At 44.5% G+C, this 26867-nt stretch overlaps 2 protein-coding genes across 10 annotated transcripts in view; one reads left to right on the forward strand and one right to left on the reverse strand.

Annotated features, from left to right (window-relative positions):
• The window catches only part of LOC119169183 (pseudouridine-5'-phosphate glycosidase), a 2087124-nt gene that overhangs the window by 1294323 nt on the left and 765934 nt on the right, over window positions 1–26867 (reverse strand). The gene's annotated exons all lie outside the window — the stretch shown is intronic.
• The window catches only part of LOC119169934 (CD151 antigen), a 316886-nt gene that overhangs the window by 126727 nt on the left and 163292 nt on the right, over window positions 1–26867 (forward strand). Inside the window, exons 1-2 of one of the 4 annotated variants that reach the window (XM_075886279.1) lie at window positions 5324–5556; window positions 19061–19102. The exons of 2 other annotated variants lie outside the window; for them this stretch is intronic. The gene's annotated coding sequence lies outside the window, so the exon portion shown is untranslated. Of the gene's footprint in view, window positions 1–5323; window positions 5557–19060; window positions 19103–26867 lie in introns of those variants that run through there. One more of the 4 variants, XM_075886276.1, reaches the window with a different exon arrangement.

Raw genomic sequence — 26867 nt, forward strand, 5'->3', positions numbered from 1 at the left:
GTTTATACAGACCCATATACTCAGCTTCTCCTCCCTTAGCTGTTCTTATTCGTTCTCCCCACTTTATTATTTTGCTGCCACCCTGCATGTTAATATGCCTTTTGTCTGAATTCGCTCAGCCCTCGTGGCTACGTTGATTTGTCCGCTGGTGTCCACATGTCTTAGATATTGGTGCCACTTTGGAATTGTATCTGGTTATACCAACTGTCAAAGAGCCCCCTGGCTATTTTTCTCGTTACTAGCTATTCTGAAAACCAAAAGGCTTGCGCCCCCTCCCCCCCCCCCCCCAAAAAAAAGCTACTGCGTGTCCTGCAGGTCGCCAACCCACCCCATAACCTAGCCTCCAATAGAAGTGAATTCTGTCTCGTTGAAAACCACTTCACATATGCACCTCCTTGTTTATTTCCACTACCTCTAATCGTTTGTCTGGACTCAACTATCATATCTTTATGTTCGCGTCGAGAGCTGCTGTTTGCAGCTTGCCGTCACGCACCGGTACGTCTGGTGCCATGCATATCACTACTTGTACGTGTAGGAAAATGGCATCTATGTCATCGACCCCTTTCGCCATTGTGGTCGCTAGTTCTGTCTATTTTTTTTAAAATTAAATGTATATAAGGAAAGGTTGGTGCTAATGCGTGGCGCCGGCTACTCCTCTTCTCTTGCACAAAAGTCGACGTCGCACATTTTGTAGCCAACACAAGGCTATACATATGTACATAACACAACACTTGCACAATGAGTTCACGTTTTTCAACACTAAGTGTGCATACCACACAGAAATGTGTCCACACTACATAGAAATGTGCCCGCACCACACTGAGTTTGTAAAAACACAAGTAATCACACCAATTTAGGTTCTCACACAAAACATGAAAGTTCAATAAAATGTCTAAGGTAATATGGTCGCTTAAATACTGAACTGTTTTCAGAAAGGTTTTCCCAAAAATATCGTAGTGTAACACGAAAATACTGTTTTGAAGCGTACCGGTTAACAGTGAAATACATTCGTTTTTTGTTTAGTACTTTTGAGGCATTTCTGATTCTTCCAGAAAGTGAACGACTGCGTGCGCTGCAGTGGCTTGTAGGTTTCCTTTTGGCCATGGACCCAAGATTTTCGCAATTGATGGAGGTCGTTTATCCAAAGAATTGAGTTTTTGAAAAAGGTTCTTCCGAGGTACGTCATGATTTTTTTTATTTAATATATAGCAATTATCACGAGGTTTCGCCCATTGGCTTTAGTTGTGAGTTTCGCGCTCGCTGGCCTCATGACTGCTTCCAGCTTATGTTTTGGGAACGTCCCTACTGAAACCCTCTTGTCGTCTCTTACCCTCTGTTTAATTGCTTCTGCGCATCGATATAAATGAGAGTCCCTGGCGATTATTAGTTGCTCCGAGTTTTTCGTTGGAGTGTCCGCCACCGGAAGACACTCCAGCACTACTTGTTGCGCTTGTATTGCTGGCTGATTTGCCCCCTTCCTCCCACACCACTACTCCACTGAAGCTGAGTCTTGTGACTATTAAACTGGTTGAATCTGTTTTTTACGAACCTGTTTTCCCTTTGTTCTCCGCCGTTCTGTGTACCGGTGCCCTACCGTTGTCTACATCGGCCTTTCCTTTGTTCACCTTCGCTAGTGTCTCCTCGGCTGACCTAAGCCTTTTTCCCATAGCCCTTGTTTTTTCTTCCTCTGTCGCCAACTTAGTCATCAGTCGGCAATTCTCATCAGCAGTTCACTCTGGGCAACCATCATTTTACCCATCTTTTCCTCGACCTCACATTGCCTACACTTGGCGGCAGCCTCCTCTGCATTGGCGTCCGTGCTAGCCCCTATTTTCAAACCCATCTCGCATCTTGAACACTTTACAGTGTTTTAACCAGGTCCTTTTGACACCATTCTGTCCTACTGAATTGTCCAACTCGATAATTACAAAACACGTCGTACGACGAACCCTGCCCTAAGCAAAAAAAAATTCGAAGCTCTACAACAAAAATTTGCGTGTTTGGTGTACGAGCACTTTCACTAAAGTGTGGCAGAAAAAACAACAAATCACATAAACAAGTAAATAACAGGTGACTGACCCCCCCCCCCAATAGCTGTGCAATGTAATGAGTGCTATAAAGATTTACACTGGTGCCTTATTAATTATAAAAGCAATCTTGAAACATGCAAGAACTTTTATCTGCGCAGTTGTTCGGGAGCCCTCGCAAAACACGTCCATTCACCGTGCCAGTCCTCTTCGGACTGGCACGGTGCATGAACGTGTTTTGGCAGTTTTAGCAAAGTCATCTCTTAGTAGGATACCTTATTTCACAACGCCACCACTACCCTTACTTTCATTGCACTGTTAACGGTACAGCTTCCCTTCTCTAAATGGTAGTATGTGATTGTTCCGTTGCAGGGGTCGGATGGTCGCAGCTGGTCCCCTTGAGTATGACAAATGAAAAGCACTCGCCTTGATAAGCGTACGATTCACACTTCCCTGCAAACCACGCACGCGCCTTCGGGAAACAATCAGTGCAGTGTACTCGCGCCGACGGCTAGGAGAATGAATGAAAACAAAGGTCAAAGCTGATCCCCTGCCACTCTCAACGGTTGAAAATACACGTTGAGCCTCCGTTTTTTGTGCGGAAACAAGCTTTTGTCCACGAGTTTCCTCCTTCAATTGCAAAATCGCTTACAGGGCCAAGTGTATATTGCCCACATCCAGCTCCTGGTAACTTAAACGCCCATGAGGGGTTGGGGCGTTTCCTGTTTCTATCCTGTGGAACACAGCATACAGGCATCTGACTGAAGTGCTAAAATGTTTAAGGTGAAACTTAAAGGGAGACTAGCAATCAGCAAAGAAAAAAAAGAAACGCCTTCTGCGTACTGCCATGGGAGCTCAAAGAGATTCTGAGTATGAATTCCAGCTGCCGCTACGTTTTATAGTTATTCAAAGTGCATAGCTTCTGCCACCTTAAGTAGCAGGCACGCGTGCGTGCGTGTGTTTGCATGCATTTTTTCAAAGGCCTTAAATGAAAAAGCAAAAATTGCTCCTGTGGGTGGACGTAAGCATCACTGTCTACAGGCAATGCAAACTGGTCGGAGATTATACTAGCCACAACTTCGTGCGTGTTATTCAATGCACACCCCACCTAACTTACACCACAGCAGACTGTGCTCTTGGCCACATGGACGCAATTCTCTGCTGTCACTCTGCGAGATACGTCTTCGGCTTTGCCTCGTCTATGCGATCGATGCGGCCACTACGCGACAACAAATTTGTGTGCCATTAGGGTGCTTCGAGGAGCACATTGAGCTATCCTAGCGCCGCGTGTACCGGAGTGCCATCTCTGGATGAATGCGACACTCGCGCCGCAAAACCTCTGCCTTGGTCAGTATGCCATTTGTTTGCCCACGGCTGGCGTTCAGACTAGCTCATGCGGGGTGCTAGCAATACGCGTTAGACCAAATAAGCACAATCCACCTACTAAGGAGCACGATAAGGAGCACCCACTATGGTATTAAAAAAAACTAAGCGTGTTCCTATAGTAGTTATCGTAAAACTGCCACGGCTTGTAACGCAGTCACCGAAAGCATCGTCTTCATTCTCCTCTCATCCGGCTTTCCCCAGCTAAGGCTCAGTGGTTGTGCACTTCGGAGGCGTCGCAAGCTTCTTGCACACCAGCTCGTGGTGGGCCCTTTGACGAAGTCGCGATAAAATCAGTGACGTCGTCTTATGTTAGGGCACATCAACGTCGTGACAAGTTTTGTCACTACGTAGCGTCATATGTGAATGTCACCATTACATGACACATCGCGACGTCGTCACCATGCCACGTGACATGGCAACGTCATCACGCAGTGGTGCTTTTAAATGTGAAGCAGCTCTATGACTAGTCTGTAACGTTGTCCGTCCGTGACTCCGTTTTAACGCACCGCAGGTGTTGGGGTGGTGCCAAGTAGGTCACGCCTCCCCTCGTTGTGCGTCATGACGTCACTCTTTCTTTCGCGTGCCACGCACTGACCACGTGTCACCTCTCTCTTGCGTCACCCTCTTTACCACTCGCAACTTCGATTGCAAATCGAGGGAACACTCTTTGGGCTCATTTATTTGCAATGGAGAGGGCGTCAGAAAGCGAAGCTTTCGCCCGCCGAAACATGCGCTGAAGTGATTTGGCCCAACCCTGCCGTTGCCGGCGTTGCGAAGGTTAGGAGAGCCCATAACGTTTGCTAATGGCGACGTCGTGCCTGCAACACCGACGAAGCGCGAGACAGGGAGACCGAACGTAAACGTCGGCAGTGGGAGACCAATGACACAGACGAAGCGCGAGACAGGGAGGCCGAATGCAAACGTCGGCAGTGGAAGACCAATGAAACCGGCGATGCGCGAGTGAAGCACGCTGATCGCGTTCCAGAATGGAGAGGGCACGCGGGTAACACTGACGGTACGCAAATCATGAAACCTGAGCGCAAGAGTTTTCAACGCGTCGGCAACACCGACGAGATGCGAGCCAAGGAAACCAGTCGAACGGGAAATGCTGACAGCGGAAGGCCGACGCCGGCATATCCCCGACGTCACCCTCGTCGTTCACAACGTCTCGAATGCGCCATGCACCCTCTGCCGAAGCGCCCACCAGCAAGCACTGGACTCTGCCGGCCGATCCAGAGGCGTCTCGCCGCCGCAAAGCCGGTTGCGTCCGCGCGCGACGAGAGCCTTCCGCGACGCGCCTGCAACGCTGGGGCCGACGCCCGCTTCCGGCGAGAGTTCCTCCAATGTAGCTTCGGTCACTGTTGCCACCCGTGCGATCACCTGTGGTTCGACAAACGCCTGTCCAACGTCGGTTCAGTCCGCAACCGCAAGCGGCTGGAGGCGGCGACCGAAGTGATCGACGCTAGTTCGGCGCGGACAATTCCGACCTAGCGGTCGGAAGGCGTCCTAACCTCGGGCATTTGCAAGGCGACGCTAACGTCGGGCAAGGTTCCGACGATGAGCGTCAAGCACGGTTGCTGTCACCCCCTAGCCCACCGAAACTCCCAGAGCGGAACTGTCCTTTCAGAACACGCGTCGACGTCCGTTTCAACCAGGTCAACACCGTGCGCACCGCTGCTGTTTCGCATCCCATCAGGGTTCCCTTCAGAGAGATGGTCCATAACTTTTTGCATAGTTTGATCACGCTAACGCCGACAATCAATTTACGCCTTTGACGGAGCATGTAAGGCTTCCCTGCAGTGGTACGAGAGAACATTGTGCTTTTCAACTCGGTGCGCTTGCATGGCGGACAGAGCATGATATACAGGAGCATTCGAAATAGTATTGTAGTGCCACCATCACCATCATCATTTCTCAATCACCGCGCCGCGCCTCTCGCGCAGCTGATGCTAGCTCGAGCTGCGCGAGGATTAGAACAAGCTAGCGCACTTGGTGTGTCGGACGTGGAAAGCCACGCGGCTCCGCTTCAGGGCCTAAAATAAAGTGGCTAGAAAACGACACGACCACGTTGGCCGCCGTCCCGTCTTCCTCTCTCGCTACAGTACTAATGAAATGGAATCAGTGAGAGCGTGCTCCCCAAAAAGTGAGTCGACTATTAAATTTGGTATGTTGCCTCGCCGCGGTGGTCTAGTGGCTAAGGTACTTGGCTGCTGAAAATTGCAATTGCAAATTTTGCAGGATAAAATTGTGATGAGCTATGCAGCTGATTTTTCGCTTACATGTGACTCATAAAAACTGCGATGCAAAACGTTTTCGCTCACTGGGTTTTCACTTTGGAATCAGTGCGAAGCATTTTTTAGCGAACTTCGGCGACTTTGAGCGTATCTATCTATCTATCTATCTATCTATCTATCTATCTATCTATCTATCTATCTATCTATCTATCTATCTATCTATCTATCTATCTATCTATCTATCTGTCTGTCTGTCTGTCTGTCTGTCTGTCTGTCTGTCTGTCTGTCTGTCTGTCTGTCTGTCTGTCTGTCTGTCTGTCTGTCTGTCTATCTATCTATCTATCTATCTATCTATCTATCTATCTATCTATCTATCTATCTATCTATCTATCTATCTATCTATCTGCCTACGACTTATAGCTCTCCTGGCCGTTTCGATAATGGCATCGATAGCAAACTTGGTATGGCATAACATGACTGTATGAAGAACATATTTGACCAGTCATAACAGGAAAATCATAACATGTATGTCATGAATGTCATGATTTACATTTTACGGTCTTGCTATTCTTGCAGTGGTTTCGTTCACTTGACATGTTGCAAAACTGGTATGGTATGACATGACTACATGGCTGCTACACGGGAACACAAGGGACAGGCTCTAACATGAAAATCATGACATGCGTGTCATGTAAAAACATGACTACGTGCCATGCTCATGATGCGCTCGCGACCGTTTCGCTAGCTTCACTTATACCAAATTCAGTATAACGGGACGTGAATGAATGGCGAAGATATGTGACTGGTGCAAGCATGATAATCATGAGATGCGTGTCATCTAGCAACATGACTACATGTCACACTCGTGATACGCTCGCGGCCATTTCGCTACATATGCACCAACTTTGGTATTACGAGACGTGAATGAATGACGAAGGTAAATGACACGTCCCAACATGATAATCATGATATGTGTGTTATGTAAAGTATGACTAAATGATACGCTCATAGCATGCTCGCAGCCGTTTCACTAGTTCATCATATACCAATGTTGTTATTACGTGACGTGAATAGACGACAAAGATAAATGACACGTCCAAACATGACAATCATGGCAAGCGTGTCATGTAAAACTTGACTACTTGCTACGCCCATAGCACGCTCGCGGCCGTTTCGCTAGCTCCACTTATACCAAATTTAGTATCAGGTGATGTGAATAGATGACGAAGGTAAATGACACGCCCAAACATAATAATCATGACATAGAAGTCGTGTACGTCATAATTTATTTCCGCCTCGTAACGGTGTGCTGATTTTAAAGCGACATATGAACCTTCCTCATTCGTGCTTCGCATGTCATCGATTCCCACTGTACGTGGGATCTGCCAATTTTTGCCCTTCAGCTATGAAATCTTGTGTTGCCATTGCGGTTTTTAAAAACGTATTTGGTACCTCTATTTTGAATACCTGTATTCTTACAGTGACTAACTTACTATAGACTTTTTTCTCTTATTAATGCCATGGCCTAGTTTGTTCTGTCCATTTCGATGTTTAATTAATCTGAAATGACCTGTTTAAGACAACATTACTATGTTATATTTAATAAAGAACGCGTTTATTTGCTATGATAGTTGCGGCCATCAATATATAGTTAACTAAGGGTCCCATTATACTTTTTTTTTTGCTTTGGGACCCATCTTTGGAATATTTGTGATCCCGTTGCTGCTTTTTTTTAAACCGATAAATCTTAATCTGAACATGAGACACGAACTGGTTAGGGCTACGTAGACCGAGCTCTTTCAGTATGCTTATTACTTGTGAAACTGGTATTGGCGTGATGCTTAAGGAGCGGCTCCAACATAAAAAATCATTTTCCCAATATTTGAATTTATTTTAATAATTCGAAATACCTTTAGGGTAAAAACGTACATCGAAAGACGGGAGGGGCGAGAAATGTAACATAAAATAATAATTTTTACATACACCGTAAAGCAATGAACTATCACGGCCACACAGTTAGCGAATTTCAGTTACAAGAAAAAAGGCAAAAGTACGCTAAGTGAATCGTACAGCAATCAAAATCTAATTGTCCTGGACGGGTGAAAAAATAACGATGTTGAAAACACCGCCAAGATGTATATAAAACAGAATGGGCAGAAAGTAACCATTTGCAACACGAGATTATGAGAAGCGCCGCAAAAACATACAGAGCAATAAAAGGTGTGGAAGTGGAATTAGAATTTTATGACTGACAATTATTTCATAAAGTATGCACACACTATGTGGAGCCTTAGCCATTATTTATGGTCCAGAAAGATACGTTTTATGAGATCCCTAAGAAAAAAGCATAGCTAAAGAAGATATATATTATCTAATAAGGAATCTGAAAAGAACCTGTACAGTATGAAATAACCACACAAAGAGCAAAAAATAAAACTCGTACATCACAGAACAAAAAACGACCTTTACTTAAAAATTAGGACAGCCATCACACTAAACATAACCGGTCAATAATCAATCAGAACATCAAGAAAATGCTGAACGATATTGACTTGAAATGACACTCTGTAGTGCGATTATGAAGTTATTGGTGTTAGCTATGATTGAGAGCGATGCAGGTAGATTGTTTATCTCTGATCATTGTGTGGTGAAGTTAAAGTTAAAAACCGTTGGTGTTGCTCTGCTGAATGCGTACGCCCTTTGGTAAGTGTTCGGTGTTTCATAGTGACGATGCATATTCCAGCTTTTAAAGCTATCTTTTCTGCAGCGCTGGTAAACCAACTTGTGGCTACCATTCTATTCTGCAAGCTGCGTGTTCAAGTGCACCTTGTTTGCTTTGTGACGCGGACTAAGCTGTGTTGATGTCAACACGCATATTAGACAAACTCCACGTACAACTAGAACCTCCTCTTCACTTTATACGCACCACTGACGCAGCCAATGGTCGAGGGAATATGCAGTGGCAGAAATAGCTATTGCACATTATGAAAAGAGTCGCTTACTGATGTTGCATCGTGTAGCTTGCGAAAGGTGTTCCACTTCTTTACAACACATAATTTCTCTTTCTCTGTGCCTTATTATATTTTTTTGATCCTGCAAATATGCACATTAGTACACCGTGAACTCCAAAAGCACCGTACCCATTTTCTTCTAGTGAAACGTGTTAGAGTCAGTATGAGTTATTATATTATACACAAAATCGTCTCAGTTACGGGCATATTTGAGACTCTAAAGCGCATGCAACGGCAACAAAAAAGAGAATGCACCATCGACGATGCGTCACCCACTGGATTAAGCGAGCACCTTACTCTTCTAAGGTCATCATGAATGCTTTTGATAACGTTTCTTCACCGTTATTCTGATGTCGAACGCCACCTATACCTTTATTGCCAATGTATCCATCTCTTCCAACAAGGATTTGTTAAAATAAAGATGTGTTGTTGTCCCAATTTTCTTGCTTGTCAAATCTTCTTCAGCGTTCTCGGGACCAATGGACCTCGTCCAAAAGAAGGTTCAGGCAGACACAGGCAAACTTGCCAAACGTATAAATGCCGCTGACGAAGCTGAAAATAAACCTGTTTGTTTGGGTTGCGCTAGCTGAAACCTTGGAACCTATTTATATCAACATTCCCGCATTTCTGTATATCTCTTTTCTTTCTTGCCGCAATAAATGCGAAGCATATAGGAACTTCATTCTTTTGGGTGGTCTAGCCAACTCAAGCATTAATTATGCTATAGACATTCGTTGGCCTGAACTTAAAACTAGCACAAAAAAGACGCGCACAGGCGGAATAAGTTGCCAGTGTAACATCACGTGGTGCCTTGCCTTTTACTTCCGCCAATGCTTACGTCTTTTTTCTCACAGCTCTTAATTTTACTCGCAACATGAACCAACGAGCCAGCAGAAACGTCTTATACTAAATGTATTTTTGCTAAACACAGCTTCAAAGACTTGGGGATCCTCGTTATGGCTATCCTACTCGCGTAGCAGCTTATGACACTTTTTACCAGCTAACGTGCGTTGCAATGTAAGTGAACCGAACTTTGATTGAGGTATCCTGGATTGCCTTTGGCAATCACGCCAGGTGCTCATTGTTAAATATTACAGCCGACATTCGAGTTCCACGGACATTCAATCTTCGCTGTCCCTGCTATCTTTAGAGTCCTGCATAAGTACAGCTTCGATCTGCTTATTTCACGAAGTAACCAGTCGGGAAGGAAAAAACCACGCTCCCTTTCTCCTAGCCGACACGAGATCTCGTTGTTAAGATTTTAATCGTTCCTTCCAATGCATTACCGGACGCACTAAAACATTCATAGCATCAGGCTTACGAGTATCACTTGAAATATGAAATGGCCTTTCCGATAAATGTATCGACATACGTGACCCCATAATGTGTCGTCGTCATGAAGTAACGACGATTCCTTAATGCCTGGTTGCTTCTACCTTCCATTAAATTGTATACGCTGACTATTGTACAATTTTCTGTATTGCCGCAGAGACTGCCCCAAACAAGCTTTTACCAAGAAAACCAGCGAACTGCTTTGTGGGCGTCTACTGCCTTGCGCGTGCTCGCGCTGGTTGTGCCAGCGTGACGCATGCCTCTCGTGCATGGTCGCGAGACATTGAACTGGTGTGGGAGAGGGTTTGAGGAGAGCAAAGACGTAAATTCTGCAGTGCTAATTGGGAGCACGGCTCATCGCAAAGCTGGTGTGCGTGGTGCCCGAAAAGGGGGACATTCGTGGGTGTAGAATGCTTTAGCGGACTCTCTCAGTCTTTCTGATACCCACATATCGGGGCACAAGTTCGCCCATAATAAATCAGGCTTTGGCTTTCCTCTTTTGAATACGTTAGAATATTTATGTAATGTACAGTTACAAATGAGTATTCCTGCATCGTGATTATGAGTTTTATGTTGTGTTTGCTTTTGTTAATAATATATAGTATTATTTTATACTCTATATGTGCCGGCGCGTGGTACCTTCGCTTTACTACTTCTGCTTACTTGAAATTAAACCTTATGCAGCCCACCGCTCACAAAATTCTCACACCGAAAACTACGGGGGCTTCGAGAATAAATAAATAAATAAACGTACGAAGATGCAAGACAGGAATACGTTCGCGCCATGTTGGCCTGGAAGGCGGACGTTGCTTACACATTGTGATTTGGTTTTCGTGCACGTCACCTACTCCAGTTAGCTACAATAACGACACTCTGTCATCATAGTGTAGACCTGCAGAAAGTTTAACCCCATAGGTAAATTCATCCTTTTAGAAAGCCTTTGTGCTATTTGATACAAAAAGCCACGCGACAGAGTGGAAAGTGATGAGAAGACAAATTGGGGCGTAGATGTGTGTTAGCTCTTGCCTCATCATTGATCTACGGTGCTATCACCCTTAAGCACTTGACTCCCAGAAGGCCCTTCGTTGGTGCATTGTGCACTGCACTCCTGAATCGGGTGCATGGACATGATTGCTAGATTGTCCTTCTCAGCTTACTGGTTATGATGTTTCCTGTTGAAAGGAGCACAGAAGTATCCAAACATCAAGAAAGTGGGCCGCCAATGCAGCGTCTGCATTGCGTTCGTCATCTAAATAGGTAAAAAAAAAAAGCTGCCTTGTTTGAACACGGCTCAACTAAGTTTGTCGTGTGATGGCTCGTGCTTGAGCTTCACGGCTCGACAGGCCCGCTCCTGCTTGTTCTTCTATGCTAGGCCTTGGTGAAGCACCTGCCGATGAGCCGCTTTACTAGATTGTCTATGCCACAATGCCTTGAATCGTGCAAGCAAAGTCTGCTGTTTACTCGACCGAGAACAGCTTTAATGGCGAGAGTTATTGCTTACAGGTGGCTGAATTCCCCTTCTCAAACTTGGCGGCTCTGTAAGAAGAGTAAAACAAAAATTCAAGAAGCAGGAAGTTTGAATGTGCTCTGGCCGCAATAGGGCTGGAAACGGTGTCCTATGTTCATATATCGTCACACAATTAAACAAAAAAGTGGTAAATACATTGTTGTCATTATTTTTTTTCAGCGCTGCATAAACTGGCTCAGCTATGTGCATGCGTTTGGGGACCACATAAAAGATCAAAGGGAAAAAAAAGCATGCCCGGCTCTACGTACGGTGTGCCTACGAAATCCCCCTCACTTGTGGAAGTATCGGCAAGACTGTTTGATCCTTCAACTATCGGCTTACAGAACACGATAAACCGGTTAATAATAAATTGTTTCTATGTTTACATATGCATTAGAGCAAGCCCGAAAGGGTCTCCTAGCCCCCCCTCCCCTCCCGGAATCCCGATGTGTAGGAATCGTTTTGCTCAAAATTAGTAATAAAGATACGTGCTAGTCTAAATTATTGAAAGCCTTTAGGAACACCCCTCCGCCCTCCCTCGAAAGAATTTCTAACCACGGGTCTTTAGGGACTGTGTCAAGTATACTATTCCTGGGCAGAAGTGGAAAGCTCATCTCCAGATTAAAAGTATAGATTGCAACTGTATCAGCATATGTGGCGACGTTGTTACATTTAGTAAAATTACAGAGCGAAGGAAAAACGCTTCTGCACCCCGTAAGTTTGCGCGCTACAAATTTACCGAAATGTCTCACCAACTTGTCTAGCTTCCATCCATGCTTGAAGTTGATAAGCAGCTCCGTGTTGCCGAAGACTTGCCCTTGTTGTGCACTCGCTGCGTCATTATTCGGAGTTGAGAAACGTAAGGACTGAATGGCTTCCACAAAATTTCCGGTGCCGTTACTGAGTGCAGGCCCACTAGCTCATTTCGTTAGCTGTTTGGCAGTGGATAGCCGCGTGTTTTCAAATTGCACCTACACTGTGTCAGTCACGCCAAATGGCTCATTGCGATGCATAGGGGTGTGGCGTAACATCACAACTTCCCTGATTTTGCTACGAGGCATGAAGCTTTCAGCATATTTGTTTTACATTTGCGATGTTACAGTAGATTTTGCATCTACACCACTAGTCTCGGTTGTCACTCACACATTTTGTGAAAACGCAGTGTAATCGTTTCACATTATCGTGCGCGCCGTTATACAGCCGAAATCCAAACACAAAAAAGCACCTTGAGCATCCACATCCGCGCAGTCAACGCGAGCGATAAAAAAAAAAAACGTGAAGATGTTTTCATGTGATGTCACAAGTTGCCAAATCTTAAACCGTCAGTACGTCATGATGATGACACAATATGCCATCACATGGCATCGTCGCTTGGTCAAAGGTCATGGAGACCATGTGAAACCACGTGAGGGAAAAGAAGCTTCATAGAGAACTGCCGATCCTGGAGGCACTGCAAAAGCGCGATAACTGCAGAACGTTTTCGGAGGGCCACGGGGCAGGGTGGTCCGTACACTTCATGAAAAGAAAACAAAATGATGATAACACTCGCCTCCGAGTCCTAAGAGGATTCATGAGGGATGCTGACAGTTTATTCTTCGCAGAGACACTTTTTATATGCCGAGTTATTCTACCCGGAAAACTATGCACTTTCTGCTAAACGCTATTATTTCATTACCAGCACAGTATACGTCTATATGCTCTTTCTTGTCGGAGCTGGACTTCCATGAAATGAATCTGGTTTCCGCAGTAGTGCCGCTATTCAGGGTAAGCTTAAATTATGAATTACTAGTTTGGTCGTGCTTGCCCCAGATTAGAGCGAGCATAGTTCTGTTAATAAGTACCTTCCGCAAAGCCGACTGGGAGAGGTGTTCTGCAAATATACGGATACACCACTCAGTCTTCCTTGGCGGGAAACAGCATGCTAATTTTAAGAAAATTGCTTTCTTCCGAGAACAGCCTATTCTTAACCCCCATCCATAGATTGCGGCTTGTTCAGCAAAGGAGTGTGTGAGAAAGAAAGCTCTTTTGCCCGCGGCTCCCGCCTGCGTGGCCGCCCACTCATATTATGCTTCGCAAGATTGATTGCTTTGGTTACCAAGATTGTTGGTGGCTGCCGTCATCAGAAACAAAAGAAACTAAAAGGCGAAGGAAATAATCTCACGTGTGGTGTCTCAGACGGGTGAATAATGCGCAGAATAAGGAAGCGTGGCTCGGTTACATTCTAATTTGCATGCATGAAGGTTTCCTTAATTTATCGGTCCTGCAGAGAACCGTCACTTTACTTAAACCGAGTAAGATGAGAGATGAGCAAGGGGCAATGTGCGAGCGTGGATATAAGGCAGCGCCGTTGTTAACGTATTCACCAAGCCGCGCAGACAAGAATAAGTATATCTGTGAGAAAATTAATGATTTTACAAAGATGACGTACAAATACCCAATTATTCGAAAATTAATCATTCATCGTTCATCAGTGTCTTTTTTTTTTCAAAACAAGTAAGTCATGAGTGTGTTGTGCCTTGTGATGTCGTGGGTGTGACGTTGCTCTTTTTTGTCTGGCGTGTTCTTTGTTTGCTCTGGTAATCTTAATTCCGAGTCTTCAGTGTGGCACACGATAACCTACCTACCTACCCACCTACCTACCTACCTACCTACCTACCTACCTACCTACCTACCTACCTACCTACCTACCTTCCTTCCTACCTACCTACCTACCTACCTACCTACCTACCTACCTACCTACCTACCTACCTACATACCTACCTACCTACCTACCTACCTACCTACCTCGTCTGCGTATATTGAGATTTTAATGGTGCTTGGCAAGTATTCAGCAAGGCCAATTAGTGCAAGATTGAATAGCGTCGGGCTAAGAACTCCGCCTTGAGGAACACCCCTGGAAGTATAGCGTCGCCTAGTTGGGCATCTGTGTCTGGACATCGGCAGTCACACGTCCTCAGATACGTTCCCGGCTTCAAAAAGCAGCAACTATGATTGCCAACTACTTGTTCAAACAAGGTCTCAGCATATCACCAGAAAAATGCGCGCTGGTGGCTTTCACTCGCAAAGCAATGACCCCTTATGTCATCTCAATCTGCGGGCGACCGATTTCTTACGCCAAAACCCACCGGTTTCTGGGCATCATTATTGATAGGGACCTCTGTTGGAGTCCGCATGTGACCTATATGAAGAAGCGCCTGACCGCTATTTCTCAACTGTTCAAGTTCCTGGCAGGAAAGACGTGGGGGATGTCAGTAGACGCAATGACGGAGCTCTACAGGGCCCTGTTTCTTGGTTTCCTCAGATATAGCTTGCCCGTGCTTAGCAATACCTGCAAGACCAATGTTCGTGTTTTACAGGCAGTACAAGCCCAAGCGCTGAGAGTGTGCCTCGGTCTGCCCAGATGTACGTCAACAAAAGCAACAATTGCAATTGCTGGTGACTATCCGATACAAACTCACATTGTTGTAGAAGTCCTGAGAACGCACATCCGACACTTCGCACGTGCCCCCGGCCATCACCTTGCACTGTTGCCTTCAGAGAGGCGCCAAGCATCGTTCGCCAAAATTATCGTGAAATACAACGATAAACTTCCCTCGGGCTTCACTCATGCATCTAAACCATCCATACCACCTTGGTGTCTTATTCAACCCACAGTGCATCTAGTGTACCAGGAATCCGGAGGAAATCTGAGTTTTCGTCTTCCGTGCTGAAACAACTGTCTCTTCTTCTTTTGCACGAGAAACATTCAGACAGCATACATGTATGCACCGATGGTTCCACGAACCACCAGTGTTCGTCAGGGGCAGTAGTTATCCCAGCAAGAGGTGTTACCATCAGCTTTAGGACTGACCACTCCACGCAATCTACAGCAGCGGAACTAGCTGCTTTGCGCGCTGCACTTTGTGTGGTCAATCGAGAACCACCGCAACAATGGTCGATTTTCAGCGACTCAAAAGCTGCCCTACAATCTGTGCTCTCAGCACTGCGTCGCGGCCTGTACGAACAGCTTGTTTTCGAAACTCGATGCCTTCTCCACACTTTACTCGAGAAAGGGCATCATGTGACGCTTCAATGGCTGCCAAGTCACTGCGGCATCATAGGGAATGAACATGCCGATACTGCCGCGCGGGCAGCCCTTGAAGGAACACGAGAAGAAGCCATACCACTTTCGAGGATTGATGCTGCCAGTAATCTTCGACGACTTGCGCGTGAAATCACGTTTTCACTATGGTGCCCACCAAGCATCGATACGAATCGTCAACACCACCTGTCCTCTTTGATGGCTCTCCGCATGCCCACTGGACTCGACCGAAGAGAAGCCACCCTTCTTCATCGCTTATGGCTAGGAGTGGCATTTACAAAATCTTACTCCTTTGTCATAGGAATGGCCGACAACGCTCTCTGCGATGCCTGTCATTGCGAAGAGACGCTACACCACATCTTGTGTGACTGTCCATTGTATGAAATCCAGAGACAGTCACTGGCGTCTGCTTTTGCGCGCATCGACAACAGCCAATTGTCTGTGGACACTATTCTGTCAAGTGCCCGAGAGAAGACATTACAACAGAAGGCGACGAAAGCTCTGTTGATATTCCTACGCGACACCGACTTGAACAAGCGACTGTAACAGCAATGTCACACACCGCGAAAGACAAGACTGGACTATGACTGAGTGTGCGCGCGTGTGCTGCCGAATGTGCTGTTTCTATCTTCCCTCTCCGCTCTCTTTCATCTCCCCCATCCCTCTCTCATGCGCAGGGTAGCAAACCGGCTGCCTATAGGATGGTTAACCTCCTTGCCTTTGTTTTCTCTCTATTTTCCTTCCTTCTTTCCTACCTACCAACCTACCTACCTACCTACCTACCTACCTACCTACCTATCTATCTATCTATCTATCTATCTATCTATCTATCTATCTATCTATCTATCTATCTATCTATCTATCTATCTATCTATCTATCTATCTATCTATCTATCTATCTATCTATCTATCTATCTATCTATCTATCTATCTATCTATCTATCTATCTATCTATCTATCTATCTATCTATCTATCTATCTATCTATCTATCTATCTATGTCTAGGTGTTGACTAAATTTAATATAGCACTGTGCAGAACATCGTTGGCGCAAGCCTAAAAGACAAAAGAAGAGACTCGGAAAATTGCACACTCGCAAGTGGCTTTTATTGAACCGAAGCTCGTCTTATAAAACCCACACGCATGCGTACAACCACAAGAAGAGACCAACCAACTATACTCACAATCTATCAGATAGAAAATCAAATTCATTATCATACAATGACAAAGATGGAACATTGATACATTGTTCGCCAAATTGTCTAACAAACATCGCCTCTGCCTATTCACGTGCCACTTTGTCTTTGCTTCTTAGCAATATTCTCGTACGGGGCAGTTGCGGTTCACACGAGCATTTCTTACAATGATGCGGCAAGTGCGAGCCCGTGCAGTTTCTCATTGACAGTGCATGTTCCCTTAAGCGATCGTTTTTACAGCGGCCCCACTGGCCGATGTACACCTTGCCACAACTGAGCAGGATCAAGTAGACAATGCCTACCAAACAATTAAAAAACTTCCTTTCGTGCTTCTCTAAACAATGAGCACTTGGTACGCCACACGAACGAGCACAAATGCGCGAAAGCCTCCGAGGTGCCGAAAACACCACAGGGACCTCAAAACGAAAGGCAACGTGCTTCAATGAATAAGCCTCTATGTGCACATACGGAATGACAACAGGTCGATTCTTCTGTGTTTTTTCCTTTGTGCCAGAATCGCCGGTGGCGTCGTGTCGACATTTTCTCAGTAAAACTTCACACACTGTCGTTAACACCAACAAAGGAAAACTCGCAAACACGAGCCTAGTTATTTGCTCCCTGAAACTTTCATCAAGAACGTGGTGGCAAGACCTAGTAAGAGCCAATTGTAAGCTCGTTCTAGCAATGACCCTTTTAACTACTTGAGAATGAGCGTAATGATACGGCAAAAAAGCCTTCTGAGCACGAGGGTGATACATCCAACACACATGGTTTTTGTCAAGCCTGAGAAGAAGATCTAAAAACTGCAATTCATCTTTGAGAGGAAGCTCATGTCGTTGTATAAACGATTGCTTAAGGGAACATGCACTGTCAAACAGAAACGGCACGGGTTCGCATTTGCCGCATCATTGTAAGGAGTGCTCGTGTGAACCGCTACTGCACCGTACGAGAATATTGCTAAGAAGCAAAGACAAAGTGGCACGTGAATTGGCAGAGGCGATGTTTATTAGGCAATTTGCCGAAAAATGAATCAGTGTTTCATCTCTGTCAATGTATGATAATGAATTTGATTTTGTATCTGATAGATTGTGAATATAGTTGGTTGGTCTCATCTTGTGGTTGTACGCATGCGTGTGGGTTTTATAAGACGAGCTTCGGTTCAATAAAAGTCAGTTGCGAGTGTGCGCTTTTCCGAGTTTCTTCTTTCGTCTTTTAAGTTTGCGCCAACGATGTTCTGCACAGTTGCACACCAAGTAGCCCGACAGCACACGTTACTGAATATAGCACAGTAAAAAGGTTTGACCAATGCTACTGTCTGATTATGACATAAATAACGTCGAAATCTCGTCGCGTACGTCGTGAAAGCCTTTCTTCCAGGCACGTGTGGCGCACACCCGTACACTGCCACAGGTGACAGTCAGTTTAATACCAGCCAGGAATGGCAAGAACACATGAAGGAAATTTGGTTGTTGGGTTGTCCTTTGAAGTGAAATAAGTGTAAATATCAAAACTTGTTCACTTTGTTTGACATGATGTTTGTAACCCAGCTTGATGTGAAGCCTTCAGTTAACACCCGTAATCACGTGACATGTTGCGTCACGCTTCTCTTTCTATAGCACTAACCCAGCTGCAATAATGTCGTTCTCCTGACGGAAGGCCTCGCTACATGGTGGCAGTGGAACCCACCTTATGCATCGATGGCGTCAGCGTTCTTACCACCCCCGAATCCCATGGAGGCCCCACAGGACCCTTGGATTGCCTGGAAAACTTGGCCAGGGAATCCTTGCCTGAAAATAACTTGCCGTGAGCTTCCTGCTCACGGCAAGTTATTTTTCCAACCACTTCTCTTTCTTCTTATGTACATTACATATGTTGTGATATTTTCCCCTATACATTCCTTGACATTATTGTCTGTTAGATCTCATTATTAAATAAATAAATCAATGCTCGTTTTTCTGTGTTTTGACACAATAATAATGAAATCTAACAGTCACCAATGCCAAGGAAAGTATAAGGGAGGTTATTAGACGAAATTGTAAGGTGAATGTGAAGAAAGAAAAGGGGGTAAAAAATACATATATATATATATATATATATATATATATATATATATATATATATATATATATATATATATATATATATATATATATATATATATATATATATGCGTAAATGTTCTCTCTCTTGTAAAACTATTACATCGCGAGAAGTAGTATATAATGTTCTTCGTTTCGTCATACACTTGTTACGTCTACCGAATGAAAATCGTTTCGTCTTCGCGCAGCTTTCGGTGGACGTGCGCCTGCGGAGAACGGCTGCCATTCCGGTGAGTGTTTCTTTCTCTTCTGGAGTTTTTATGGCGTTCCCGCTGGAGTACTGGGGCGCTATAGGCGCTGTTAGCCTCCACGGCCACAGTCCCAAGCGGCTTCATAAACTTCGGGAGCCTCGTTTCAAGTTTGGCGATAGAGTCTGTGTGGTTCAGGAACACGCCTGGTGAGGAATAATGAAAATAATGTAACATTCATTACTTCGTCTCGAGCTCATGGCTAAGACATTCCGTAGGCTTTCAGAAGCTGATGCAGATGTATACGTCTCTGCCGTGGCAATAATTATCTATCCTGTGGATTTTTGTGGCACAAGTGTGAAAGTAGTACTTTGTGCCAATATCACTAAGTTTAGCTTCTTGGTTCATCATCAGTTGAGTCGGAGAACGCGTGCCCTTTATTGTTTCTTGAAGGTGAGCTGCAAGGACCGGGCTTGGTTCGAACATTTGCCCCATGAACGGGGGTTGGGAACGTTAAAAATTTTTGAGTATCCAAACGAAGAGCTTCGGTTTAAAAATGGTGCAAATATACAGACAAAGATAGAAGAAGAGATGACGAGGCGCTGAATTTACAGATAAACTTTATTGGGCGAAGCACACACATATATTAAGCAGAAGACCTAGTCACATGGCACATCATGGTGATGGCGCAGCGTATCAAACTGGATAGAAAGAAGAATCCAATCACGAAGAAATTTGGCACATGCGTAAACGCCCCAGGAAAAGAAAAACCAAAAAGAAGTAACGATCACACCTACTTCCAAACACATGCGTGACAGCCGAAAAATACAGTCATTTTAACATGACAGCGCTGAACACTGGCACCCAACCTGCTTTTCACCAAATGCCACGGACGGTTTGCTCACCCATCTTTCCCATTCTTTTTTAATGCAAAAAGCCCCCGTCACACTTCTGGTACATTTGTCCCGATGGCCAAACAAACAAATGCTTTTTCCGCCAACGGCTGGCAGCTGCTCTCCCTGCAATGAGCTGACAAGTGCAGACTACCAGAAGTCGTCAAAGATTCTAAGCGCTCCCTTAGTCTACCAATAACGCACCGCCCCGTTTGTTCTATATAAACCCTCCCGCAAGACAAAGGCAGCATGTACACAAGGGATGAGTCACATTCAACGTATCTATTCTTTCTCTTTTCCGAAAAGAATGAGCAGGTCTGGTGAAAAACCGAACTTTTATGCCAATGGAAGCAAATAGTGTACAACTTTTTGGGAGCTGACATCACAACACGTATCCATACCTACTGGCAGTATTCTTCAAGCTATGAGAAAATTTATTCATGTAGGGGACCAATACTGGTCTCTCTTCGTTGCGCTCGCACTCTGTTATCATACTCGATTAATTTTATTTACGTCTTTGATCCAGTTCATTAGTTTTTGACAGCCCCTCAAGGTTTCCGTATCAGGGTAGCCCACTGATTTCAGCCTTTCAACTTGACTTAGGAAATTTTCTTTTATCTCATGCGTGCACGTTTTTTGGAGTGCATCTCGTAGCGCGGCATACATAATGTCGCACTTGGCTATCTTACAATAATTTGAGCTAAGAAATACCCTTTACGGATGGGGGCTTGTGCAACCAACACAAATGTTCATCGTGAAAGCGCAATCTAAAAACTGGAGCTCCCCTTTTTCAAGCAGCTCGTAGGTGAACTAAAATTCATGGCTAGAATTCTTAAAAATGTTTAATACATCAGTTGTTGAGCAATACTGACTGTTGTTTGAAAAAAAAACTTGACTTGATCATTGTCCTCAACAACACAAAACACCCTGCAAAAGTTTACCATGCGGTAAGGACTAAAACATGTCTGAAGTGTAATTTTCTATTTTGCACTTGAATAACAATCATTCATTCATTCATTCCAGTTTGTTAAGAGTTGTGGTGTTTCTTTGGACAGCTTTTTAGAGCTACTGGTGTTATACCTGCGGTCTATGTTTGTTGAATGGTACGGGGGCATTTATGTCTAGAAATATGGCGTTTTCATTGGATCTGAGGTGGCACGGACTTTAAGTAATATTTATATGGGTCAAATCTACAGGTATGTTGCCGAAAGTGTAAATACCTGTCCTGCTTCGTTTGTTGGTATGTCAATACTTTTTTTATTCTAATTAAATCCGACAGTCTGATAGCACGAAAAGTGAAACATTTTCAAGGAATCTGGCCATGGGCTCAAGGTCGCACTGAAAAATTTGTCAAATAATCTAGGAATGCATTTACTAAAAGAGCTTATTGCCTGACAAATTCAACGCCGCAAGCGTTTTAGTTATCCGTCTAGTACGAGCGGAATTACGAAGATTTGTCGCATGCTGCAATCGTGCTCTCTCTTATCTCACCCCGACGAAAGCGCTGGAATCTAAGCAGGAAGCTAGGGATGGCAGGGGGGAAGAAAAAATGTAACGTGTGCCTCGTGACCTTGAGCACTTTTTTTTCTCTCTTAACACGCCACTTTTACAGTGTGATCGCGTGATCACGCGTGTACAAGTCGCGACCTCCCGCGGCGATCTTTATAATGACCGAACGCTCCATGTTCAAATCACTCAATGACTGATAGATGGCCTTCTACGCGTGATTTTCGAGCGTCATCCATAACTTGTCTAAAGAAGAGAAAGCTATTTTCAGCTGACTTCGATAACTTACTGTGAATTCCAGACCACGTACTGCGCTATAATATTCGGATCGTGGACTCTCGGGAGCCTCTACTACCGATTGGCAGCGTTTTCTGACCATGCTCAAGAGGCGTTGCAGGGCCCCTTTAAGTTCACCTTCGAGCTACCGTTTCTAGATATTAGATTGCGCTTTCACGAGGAACGTTTGCGTTGGCTGCACAAGCCCCGATTCGTAAAGAGTATCTCCTCATTTAGCTCAAATTATTGTAAGATAGTCAAGTGTGGCATTATGTATGCCGCGCTACGAGCTGCACTCCAAGAAACGTGCACGCATGAGATAAAAGAAAATTTCCTAAGACAACTTGAAAGGCTGAAGTCAGTGGGCTACCCTGATACGGAAACCTTGAGGGGCTGTCAAAAACTAATGAACTGGATCAAAGGCGTAAATGAAATGAATCGAGTATGAGAACAGAGTGCGAGTGCAACGAAGTATTGGTCTTCTACATGAATAAATTTTCTCATAGCTTGAAGAACGCTGCCAGTAGGTATGGGGTACGTGTTGTGATGTCAGCTCCCAAAAAGTAGTCCACTCTTTGCTCCCGTTGGCTGCCCCGCTAACGTGGCTAAGGTACTCGGCTGCTGACCCGCAGGTCACGGGATCAAATCCCGGCTGTGGCGGCTGCATTTTCGATGAAGGCGGAAAGGTTGTAGGCCCGTGTACTCAGATTTGGGTGCACGTTAAAGAACCCCAGGTGTTCAAAATTTCCGGAGCCCTCCACTACGACGTTTCTCATAATCAAATAGTGGTTTTGGGACGTTAAACGCCACAAATCAATCAATTGCTCCCGTTGGCACAAAAGTTCGGTTTTTCGCCAGACCTGCTCGTTCTTTCCAGAAAAGAGAAAGAATAGATACGTTGAATGTGACTCATCCCTTGTGTACATGCTGCCTTTGTCATGCGGGAGGGTTTATATAGAACAAACGGGGCGGTGCGTTAATGGTAGACTAAGGGAGCGCTTAGAATCTTTGACGACTTCTGGTAGTCTGCACTTGTCAGCTCATTGCAGGGAGAGCAGCTGCCAGCCGTTGGCGGAAAAAGCATTTGTTTGTTTGGCCATCGGGACAAATGTACCAGAAGTGTGACGGGGGCTTTTTGCATTAAAAAAGAATGGGAAAGATGGGTGAGCAAACCGTCCGTGGCATTTGGTGAAAAGCAGGTTGGGTGCCAGTGTTCAGCGCTGTCATGTTAAAGTGACTGTATTTTTCGGCTGTCACGCATGTGTTTGGAAGTAGGTGTGATCGTTACTTCTTTTTGGTTTATCTTTTCCTGGGGTGTGTACGCATGTGTCCATTTTGTTTGTGATGATATTCTTGTTTATACCATGTTTGATCTGCGGTGCAGTCGCCATGGTGTGCCAGGTCTTCTGCTTGATATATGTGTGTGATCCGTTTAATAAAATTTAGCTGTTAATACAGTGCCTTGTCGTCTTTTCTTTTGTATGTGTCTGTATATTTGTGCTGTTTTTACATCCAAGCAGGAACCACCAACTAACCCACGTTTCGCTTCTAGTGAAGCGAATAGACTTGTATTAGATTTGGTACTCGTAGCGCATATTTGCACTACTAAGTATTTTTCGAGAAATTTTCGATTTCTCAGCAACGACGGGAAACCATCAATCGAACTACGCGTTGAAAGATCCAACAAATATTTTGTCTTTTAATTAATAAATTACCGAAATACATGATGCATGTCGTTGAAGCATTCACGGTATTGCAAGCGTCTTGTCGAAGCTTTGATCACCGCCCCACAAAGAAATTTCTGCTGTAAGCTCCAGTGTTGCCGAAGTAAACGAGTACACAACACACTGTCCTTATCATGGGATTCATGATGCAGGTACATTCTTGAAACATTAGCTTTCTGGTCTTAGTGGTATTCAATAGCTGGCAACAAAGTACCGACTCGCACACTCATCGATCTGCTTAATTAGACCACAAGCTAAATATTAGCTTGAAAGTTCTTGTTACTACTGCATACTAGATTGCCTTACTGCGGTATTTTTTGCTGATTGAATGGAACGGTAATGCTAGCTTGTTTGTGAATATTTATTTCAAATAAAGAAGTTGTTGAACGCTAGGCTTGTCATCAAAATGCTATTAGAATAGCATTCGATACGCATTTGTATTTATGAATAATATGATTCCTTTCTATTCGTATTATATTCGTTTTTAAATCTAACCATTCGCGAAACCATACTTCGAACTGTTTCTTTGTGCGAGTACTCAGGTTTTAAAGGTTGGCTGTTGGGCGATTTATTCCTTTATGTGGTCCTGTTTTGTTGGGCTATGCGGTGGTTTTTGCGGATTCACGTGTGTGCTCGCAGTAGTTTAGTGCTGTATTTTCTTTTTTCTCTCGAGTCGGTCTACCTTCATATCTATTTGTCTGGCAAGCGCTGTGGCGGCTCATCAAGTGTTCGCCTTTTCTCCTTGTGGGGTTTGCATGCGCATAGTCCTACATGTGCTCACTTCAATGCCTTCGGGCCCACCTTACAGGCCCGAAGGCATTGAGTAAGGGGGTTACAGTGAAAATCAGAAGTAAACACAAAGAACAACGCTACGGTGCTTCGTGAAAAAGCTTACAAATAACTGCAGTCAACAATTCAACTGCGCACTGAGATTTTCAAAAAGCGCAACACTTCACAACAATAAATAGCTTAGAAGTCACAAGATAATGGAGAAAAAACAAGAAAAATAACTGAGAACGCCATACCGAGAAAAAAAAATATAAAGTTTGTGTTGACACGTGTTCAGAGGCGTTGTCACGGGAAGATCATTCCCGTTGATATCTCAAGGCGAATAATCTGGAATGAGACAATGCAACGGAAATAAAGCAAGAAAGAAGTTAAGTGAGCCAAGAACAAACCTATAGGCTTAGTGTGCGACCTTCTAGTTTGCGGCAGTGATGGCAAGGATATTTTGCACATCGTAAGTAGTTTGGTTGTATGACGTCCTAGCTGATACCGCTGGCTAAGAGGCTATTTTACTCGGTCGGCTGTTTTTTCGCTCAGAATCTTTGGCGCATCGGACAGAGAGTAAAAATTATAAGTGTGGTTTCACGACCCGAAACCAGGATGTGAGTTGGAGGGACTTTTGTAATGAAGGGCTCCGGAAATTTCGACCGTCTGGCGTTCTTTCATGTGTGCTGACAAAGCACAGAACAGAGGCCTCTAGCTTTTCGGCTCCACAAAATGCGACCGCCGTGGCCGGGATCGGACTTACGATCTTCGGGTGAGCAGCAGAGCACCATAGCCCCTGATCCGCCGTTGCGGACATGGATGGTATGCAGACACCAATGCAGTATGTAGTGCGCTTATCCTTGATGTTGGGATGAGCCAGGAATTATGACAGATCACCGACATACGTACGTAAGACGTTGTTCAGTTATGACGTGTAGAATGACACTGCACCACTGTTTTTCTATATTTAAACTGTCTGTCCTGCTGCTACATTCGTCTCAGCTTACCTACTTAGCCTAGACTGAGTTTTCCGTGCTCCTGCACGTTCCCTTGTTTTGACAACAGCCGAGTGAAATGAAAGTAAGTACAGGAGGACACTTCAGCTGCTGAATCAGTTTCATTTTTCACATTGTACTTACAGTGTACTTTTTGACAACAATCTGTGTGGCTTCGATGAGAGGAAGAAAAATGAATTCTCTGTATTTTTCTTTCGCAATCACTTTGCACTGCCGTTCGTGAAGACACCACTACAGAAGCGGGAGTGACATTGGTGGTCGTGTCACCCTGCAGGATTAGTGTTCGCCGCTAGCTTAGGAGTGAAAGTTTTGGAAGAGCGCTGGATTGCGGGGTTCGGGCCGCGCGCCCACCGCCTCCAGAAGCGGACATTTCAAAAAGGGAGGATGAACAGAGACGTCGGGCGCCATATGGCTACATTGTGCTTCGTAGGAAAAGCGTCGTTTATCTCACACCCCCGCGTCGACAACACTTGAGTACTCACTCCATTGCGGCATTACAAAATTATTCGCGCATTGACGAAGCGCCACGCAGGAACAATACTGGCACTGCCTCACTCGGCGCCCGCCAGGCTCGCTCTTTCTTGCGATGAAGAAAGCGGCGGAAACGCAGCCCTAATTAGCACACATAAAACGCCAGCTCTTGATTTTAGCGGTCCTCATATAATGTTCGATTTCACGAGGCACCACTTCATTGACTCGACATATGTATGCTTTGACAGAAATGTTCGCCCAATGATTTTTGTAACAATGTCGCCAGACTACTTACTTACTTCGCTATTACTGTGTTCTACTTTATAAAAATAAACGAGAAGAGTCCACAACTTGACGTGCACTTTCGTTTCACGGGGAAAAGCTTGCCAGGTGAAATGCTCATCCTGTATCGCTTACTTACATTAAAAGGGACCCTGGTATAGCCACCCAAGTATATGCGGTTTTCCGGTGAAGAATAAAAGCATAAAGTATTCGCAATGCCCATAGACTGCCGCACCGATAAGCAGAATACAGGGTTTCGTTTTACAGAAAGAGGAGCAAAAGCTAAAGGCCAAGTGGCCTGACAGAGGCTTTTACTCCTTTGGGCATTCGGCATGCATGCAAATGGTTTTGATTCATGTAAAACAATGAAGCATCAGCATGCACATAACTAAATGCAAAACAGAGCCCTTACAGTTTCGCATCATACAAAATACCTTCATCAACAGAAACGTTTACGAACGCTTCATAAAATGATAAAGTAAAACACTTTATGCAACAAAATATCTTGAAACACTTCATGAAACTAAACATATTGTGCGAAACACTTCATGAAAATAAAACACATAATTCGAACACTTAAAAAATATGTACCCCAATGCATTAAATAATGAAGATTGAAACTGTAGTAATAAAACAATGAAAAAGACATGTATAAACGGTGTATGAAAACGTAACTGATAAGTTATTGTAGAATGCAAGAGAAAGTTTTTTTTACATATTGTTTGAAAGGGGGGGCGCAAAAGTCCATGTCGTTTCTCACAATGTTTAGTAGCCGGGGTATTTAGTATTGTATGTCCTGGCGTTCATAGTTTGTTCGCGTGAGTGGTCCATTGTTGTTTGGCGGCTTAACTGATACCGTGGAAATGGA

Source organism: Rhipicephalus microplus, chromosome 2 (assembly GCF_043290135.1).
Source record: "Rhipicephalus microplus isolate Deutch F79 chromosome 2, USDA_Rmic, whole genome shotgun sequence".
Classification (NCBI taxonomy): Eukaryota; Metazoa; Arthropoda; class Arachnida; order Ixodida; family Ixodidae; genus Rhipicephalus; species Rhipicephalus microplus.